Raw genomic sequence first — 7,739 nt, forward strand, 5'->3', positions numbered from 1 at the left:
GCCAGGCAGGCCTTGCTGTTGTTGAAGCCTGCTGGGCTTCACCTGTGTCCTACTGCCCTTGGTTCCTGCATTTTTGGCAGGAACCAGGGACAGTGAAATACTGATTTTCAACATTTTTGTAGGGGCCCTGTGGGCCGGATAGAATGGCCTTGTGGGCCGGATCTGGCCCGCGGGCAATATTTTGCCCACCCCTCCTTTAGGGACATCTTTAGGGTGTCCTTGTACCACTTGTTTGGCGCACCGCAAAAGCATACTCCATTTGACCATTCGCTGTAGGAGATTTTCTTCAGGAGGCGAGTGTTGGGCATTCTTCAAAGGTGGCCAGTCTATCTTAGCTGCGCCAGATTCAGTAGGGTGTGAATACTGGGGAGAGCTGATCTTCTGAGCACTTCGGTGTCTGGAATCTTGTCCTGCCCCTTGATCTTGAGTATCTTTCACAGGTAGCACAGGTAGAAGTGGTTAAGTTTCTTGGCATGATACTGGTAGATGTTCCAGGTTTTGCAGGCATAAAGAAGGGTCAGGAGAATGATGGCTTTGACTCTTAATACTGATTTAAAAAGCAGCAAAGAGGAGGACCTATCTATTCTTTCTATTAACAGCTATTCAGAGACTCAAGCCCTAAATGTGCAGACAGAACTTTAGTGAAAACCTTATAGTTCCCTTCTTGATAAATGTTTCCAAAACCAATGAAGGGAAGATTACATCCCATTAGTATGTGCAGAAGAGACAGAGTTTTAGAGACTTTTTTGTAATACCTTTTTGGATAGATGGTGATTTTCTAGCAATCAGTCTCTAATCCCATCATATTTGCTACTTTGCTTTATTACATTGACAACATAATGTGCCGGTTGTTTTCATTAAGTTAAAGCAGGGATGTCTAACTCACCCAGCTTCACAAGCTGGATGAGTTGTACAGGCCAGTCCACAGGCCTGATTCAAAGCACAGAGCTGCATCATCTAACACATAGGGCCGGAATTTGCTGCCATTTATCCCACTGCCAGATGTCTGGCCCCATGAGCAGCCCCCCTCCAGCAAAGTGATATGACTCCATGTTTTGGATCTGGCCCACAGGGCTGGAAATTTGGTGGTAGGGTGAGCGGTGGCAATGTTAGTTGCCATGGTTCAGGGAGCCGCGTAAATTAACACTGCCCCTCTTCACACCGTCAACAAATCTCCAGCCCTGTTTGCCAAATCCAAACCTAGTCTTGTATAAGACTATCTTTTAATTAGTGAGTGCTGTGGAATTTGTACTAGGACAACTAGTGGGAGACTTGGACACAGCTTGTGTTGGTGCTTTAAAAATATCCTTTTTCATAGGTGCAAGGGTGACCAAGGTGTGAGCAAAAACGATCTGGCTAGTGACTCTTGGGGAGAAATTCCATTCACAAGAAATTGTCTTAAAAGCTGAAAGACAAATACCTGGTAGTTGAAACCAAAAGCATTTACTGCTGCTAAGAAATAACTTTTTCAGCCTGCAAGGGGAGGCTGAAAAACCCTCAGTTTGTTTCCCATGGAGCATTCAGCAAAAAGGGTGAGGATTTGGTTTTGTCAACAACTTTGGGTTATTTGGAAAGAGGTGGTGACCAGGGTCTGCCAATATCCTCCCCACCCCTCCCCCCCAAGTGTAAGTATAGTCATGCTGACAGACCTCAAAACTGATTCCCTCTATAAAATAGAGATACAACACGGGCAATATAAAGCCTTGTACGTTCCTTTCAGTTTCTTGTGTTCTTGCCTTAATTGCCTGAAAGAAACTCTGGCAGAAGAGATGGGGTAGTTCTGCTTCTCTGCTTGTTCCATCTTCGACTTTGCTGTTGAGCCTGCCAAAGAAAAAGATTGCCAGCTACTTAGTGCCAGTTATGGTATTGGTGGTTTTTTCTGATGTGGAATTTCATCCACTGGGAAATGGGCAGGGACTACCAACAAAATTTTCATTGAATGCATTTTATACAGTGTGTTTGACATACTCATTCTTCTTTCCTCCATGCTTTACTTTAAGAAATTCTAAAACCATCTGCACTCCTAGGTGTACCATATTGTGAGTTCTGTAACCTGATTTGGTATCAAAATATGTAAGATGTACAGCTAATAAAAGAGGCAAAGCAGTGTATGTAAAGTGTTTAATATGTTACTACACTGAGAATTATGAAGTTGTGTGGGAGTTTAACAATTATCTTCTTACATGAGTGTAAGAGTTATGTAAAGAAAAGTTCATCTGGTTCAAGAGTGACTCTTGGACAAAAGATTCCATTCGCAAGAGATTAGTCTTAAACAATAGATGAAAGTAGTATACTATACTCCAGTGTAAAACATACAGGTGAATGGGGTCCATTGAGTTGTGTTGAGAGGTGAGGGTATTGTCTTAAAATTTGTTTGCCCTCCGTTTATATTGAAATTTTAGAAAGTCATTTTCATAGTGATTTTTATCTATTAGAAAATTTTCAGGATGGTGTATAAAGCATGTAATTACGTAAAGTCTGTAACTGGCTGCTGCCTGCACCCCTCTTCTCTGAACTAAAAGTGCTCTAGTTGGTGGAAGTGGAGGACAGTATAAGGCTATGGGGTGTGTATTTTAAATTTATGTAACTTGATAACATACATCTTTATTGTGGCCAGCTATGGCAGTGTCTTATTCAAGAAAGATGTTGTTATGTGTGCTGTTTATTGATGTTGAATTCAACAGTAAGTTAAACAGTTATTAATGGCCTTTTTCCATTATAAAAAGATGTATAATATTTTTAACACTGAAGGAAAACGTTCATTGCTTCACTCTGTGGGAAAAGATGCAACGTGCAAGTAGCATAGTCCTGTTGGTCCATCCAAGTGCTGCATTACTATTATATAGAAATGCACTGATGCTTCAGTCCAATATTGGATTGGTACCAATATAAAGAAAATTGTCTATATCAGATATCGGGCTGATGGGGCCAATAAATGCCCATGCTGTGTGCAGCCACAACGCAACGTGGAACAGAGCTGGCAGCGTGGAGAACTGCCTCCAGCTGGTAAGTTGGAGGGGGCATGCAGGGGCAGATCAATGCCCCCCACGGTGAGGGAGTGGGGAGGGGCAGATGCTGTCCAGCCAGGGTGGGAGGGTACAGGATGGAGGCACAGTTCGTGGGGGTGTGTGGCTTCTGCCACTGTTTGCATCCCGGGAGGCGGGGGTGCCCCTGGATTTGGCTGGTGTGGGGCGGGCACAGCCCCGCCTCTATCCAAGCACTGGGAAAAGCCGGGGCTGTGCCAGGCGGTGGCGCAGGGCTGGGAGCAGAGCTGCGGCCAAATTTGGGGTGGCTGCAGCCTCTTTCCAGCACCACTAGAGCCCACTTCAAGCCCAGTCAAGAAAAGCCCTGTGTAGCGCTGGCTCCAGCTCTACCCTGTGGCTGCAGCCTGCCTCGTGCTGCACAGATCCAGGCGTACACGCTCTCCACCCTCCTGGGGTGCAAAGCAGCTGCGGGAGCTGCCCCCACCCCATGAGCCGCAACTCTGTCCCATGCCCCCTCCCTCACTGTGGGGGCGTTGATCTGCTCCTCCTGCCACATATCCCTTCCCCCTCCCCTTTCACCACACCGGATTTACCACCTGTTGGCAGCTGTATCAGATATTGGATAGGTATCAGCCGATATGCCTCCTTAAATATTGGCTATTGGTATTGGTCTCCAACTGATAAGTCGGAAGAGGAATGGGGGGCAGATTAGCACCCCCTCCCCACTCTATCAGTACACCCCTCCTATTCTGTTATACACCCCGTGGAATTGTTTCAAGATAGTCTTCAAACTTGTCATAAATCTGCAAGATTTCTTAAATGAGTCTTCAGAAGAGACTTGAGCAAAAAGAGATGAAGAAAATAGGGTTCTTTGGTCACTGTACTCCCCCGTCTTCCAGTTCTAAATGGGGTAACAGAACCTTTTCATTTATGCAAAAACATACTTATTTTGGCGTTCACTCAGATATTGATTTGAAATCAGATTTGAAAATATTTTCCCTCTTAAGCAACAACTTTCATTTCCTCTGTTTTAAAATGTACTGTCTGACTACTCATGATATATTTTCTAACTTCATATTAATCATGTTCACAAAGCCCTCTCAAATTCAATCATGGATTTTTCCCTCCTGTGCTGGAGGTTGTGGGTGAGCAGGTTTTGTATTAGTTGTTTAAATTAAGTTTCTGGAATGCCCATGTAAAAAGTACAGATGGTTTTTGTTGTTGGTTGGGTTTTTTTTTTTGAATAGTCAGAGCTGACCACAGATTTTGACAAAAGCTTTAAGTGCTGACTTCATTTCTTTTTTTAAAGTAAAGTTGATTGAATGTTAAACAGAGCTATTTGTTAAACAGGGAATGTAGATAACACACTTTAGCAACAAAAGTGTCTCTTACCATTTCGTTTATCCTGTCTGGTAGCAGGTACTAGCTCAATACATTGATGGATCATCTAAGGCAAGGATTTAAGTAGAAAAATCCTTGAGTGCAAACAAGCAACACCCAGTCCTGTGAGAAGCTCATGCTTAACTGCATGCATGTGAGGGTTCCCCATGACTAACTTCAACTTCATTAAGGATGTTCATCAGACTTTGCAGGATCAGGGCCATCTGTTTTGTTTCCCCTCTCCATCCCCCAACTTTGGATGCTTTTATTTGGTTATTAGAATTTTTTCTTTTTATGTAAGAGTATTGATACAAGAGGGTATGCTTTCAATTTTGGAAATGTTAATAGGTAAAATTAATGGGTAACTTACTGAATACTTTTTCTCATTTCACTACTTGGAAAAGGTTCTTTCCCCCCATTAAATATAACTTTCCTGTTGCTCAAAAAATATTTTTTAAGTAACATCATCATCCATGTGTGTGCATCTGCAATTTCTCATTTTCCTCTCCTATCACTCCACCACCTTCAGTTACTGAAACAGAGGCATTATGTACTCTAATCCTTGTAATTTGATAGAGAATGGAGGAGTTTATTTTAGTTTTCAGCCTTAGGCAAAACCATCTTGGGAGGAGTAACCAAGGGGAAGAACCGGGCATGTGTTTTGAGGATTGTAACTGCTTAATTAATTATACTTGACTCATTATGCTTACACAGCTAATTTTGATAAAGTTTCAGTTTTTGTGTGACTTTAGCTGTTCCTGCAAATTTTATTCGTCTTAGAAGGTCAAGATTCAGGCATATGCTGGCTGCTACAAAGTGCAGTGTCTCTGATAACAGCATCATTTCAGATATTAAGGAATGAAAAAAGAGTTCACTGTCTCTCTCCATCTTAACCATCGCTGCAGCAAAGGCAAAAATAAAGAATAATTGAATGTATTTACATATGAATTTGTTTCAAATAAGCAGAATAACTTACTGTACAGAAAAAGCAGAATTGTGAATGTCTGTTAGTTTATTGGCTGATTTTAGACTTGGGATCAAGTAGCAATAGGTGTCTTATTTGCATATGCCAAATTGGGCTTGTAGCCCTGTATCTGTCAACTGAAGATGACATTTTTAAAAACCCTATTGACTCAGTAAAAGTATTGCCCGGTGTGGCTCCTAAAATCAAAGTGGAGGTTTTGGGGTGGGTGTTACTGCTTTAAACAATTTGCATGAAAAATGTTCTTGTGTTGGTCTTGTCTAATGGAAATGAATTACTCATAACTTCCTTAATCCAAATATCTCGAAATATTTGTATAAATTCATCCTATATTTTATGCCAGAAGATTGAATGTTTGAGATTGAATGTTTTTTTTGATGATGACTTCCCTAACTAAAATAATTGAAGATAGACAATGTAATCTATTTTCTTAGAAGGAGGGCTTAATATTAGGTGGTGGTTTTTAAGAAGTGCTATATTTTTGTGGTGCCTAGTAGTAACATCACAATATGTTGTATTTGTAGTGGAAGAGAACTGTGTCCATTTCTTCTTTTACTTCTATGTATTTTATTGTGACACTTGCTAGCAGGTGGTAGCACCTGCACTAGCCAAATATTCCTGTAATAAAATACAAAAGAAAACTAATAGAAACCCTTACAGTCAAATAAACAAGCACATATATGCAAGAGTTTCTTTGGGGTGGAAGTGGAGGAGAAGAGGAGAATGAGTGCATTTTGGGGATAATCACTTCCCTGTGTGAGAGAGAGCTTCAAGCTTGGAAGTGACCTTACATGTGGAGGGACAACCCCTGCGTGAGTCAGGGGAGTGGGAGTGGGTAGTGAAGGATGGAATATGGGAAGAATTTGTTTCTTTTCTTTTATAGAGGTAGTGAATGGGTTTGGGTAGAGTGTGGGGATGATGTGATACTTGACTAGGTTAGAGTCAGAGGAGTGGGAGTGGGGTGAATTGCCTTTGAATTTTAGGATACTTCGGGGGAATTTGTAAATCTTTCTTATTTTAGTATTTTGTTCTGCGTGTGTACACCATTTTTAATTTTTTTTATTGTAAGTTACCCTGAGCCTTTTTTTGGGAAAGGTGTCTTGTACATCCAATAAATAAAACACATTTTAGCTGCGCATTCTTTAAGGATATTTTCTGAAGGTGTACTGGCATTTCTCCTAACTTTTTCAAATAACAACAAAACTGACTCTATTTTTGTCCCTCTCTATGTTGCTGTGCTATTGTAGTTGTTTTGAATAAGGTAGCTGATTCTCTTAACTAACCCAATGCTTGATCTTCTATAATAAATGGGGCTTTCTAAATATAGTAATTGCATTATAGCCAAATAACACTGAGTAGAGATTAGACTCCTTCATACAGCAGAAGAAATTCCGTAAGTAACATTACAATGTTGGTACAAACAAGTACAATATTGTACGTAAGAACAATATGGCACTTGCCTACTTCCCTTACATATAGAAATTTCAGCTTAACTGGTGTGCTTACGGTAAAGATCATACCTGCATAGAGGAGTAATTATGTCAATGTTTGTATGATGCCTTCTGTTCTGTATTTGGGTTATAGAACTGCTTATTAATTCTTGGCAGGATTTCAGTGATTACAAGTTGTCAAAACCTCATCTGTAAGAACCTGCCTCTGCCCTCTTTAATAAAAAATTATAATTTCTGCCACTGTCCATTTTTTGCTCTTGCAACTGTGTCTGTTTCCTATTTTTGCTTCCTGTAAAGATTTGGGGCTGAATCTGAACTCAGTGACTTTGCATCTATGTAGCTGTATTGGATGAAATGAAGATGGTCCTGATTTTGTGCTGATGTGAAAACACAGTCTGCTGCTCATTTTTTCCTATATGCCTTGTTTTTTGCTTGTATAAATAGTGCTTGGTTTGTAATTTTCTCTAGTTATAGGCTTTTTTATGAGCTTGCTAATTCCCACCTGGAGCATGATAGAAAAATCTGTCAGAAGCTGCTTACTGTAACACCAGTGGCAGGTTCAGTGTCTGTGTGCTCCCCCTCTGCCCACTCTTGCTCTACCCTGTTTCATTTGTGAACTGACCTCTATATTTGCATACACAGCAGTTTTCCTATATATTTGTCAGGTTTCAGTGTTCTCTAGTGCTTCCTAAATCTGCAGAGCATCGGGTGGATTAAAATCTTCCCAATTAAAGATTTCCTTTTTCCCTGGTGCTTTAAAAATGTATTGGACGACTACCGCCCAGGCTCCAGAAGCTCATATGACATACAAAGGGGAGGGGACTGTGAGAGTCTGGGAGGGGGTACTTTGGTGGGAAACTCAAAAATATTGCAAACCCCAGTTCCTGGAAGAGGAGAGCATGGAAGAATGGTGGGGGGGGGGGGGGGGGGGGGGGGGAGAAA

At 41.2% G+C, this 7,739-nt stretch overlaps 1 protein-coding gene across 2 annotated transcripts in view; it reads left to right on the forward strand.

The window, feature by feature from the left end:
• Positions 1-7,739, forward strand: part of LPAR1 (lysophosphatidic acid receptor 1) — a 218,814-nt gene that overhangs the window by 51,439 nt on the left and 159,636 nt on the right. The gene's annotated exons all lie outside the window — the stretch shown is intronic.

The sequence above is a fragment of the Gavialis gangeticus genome, unplaced genomic scaffold (genome assembly GCF_001723915.1).
Source record: "Gavialis gangeticus isolate Ggan-Ray unplaced genomic scaffold, GavGan_comp1, whole genome shotgun sequence".
Classification (NCBI taxonomy): Eukaryota; Metazoa; Chordata; order Crocodylia; family Gavialidae; genus Gavialis; species Gavialis gangeticus.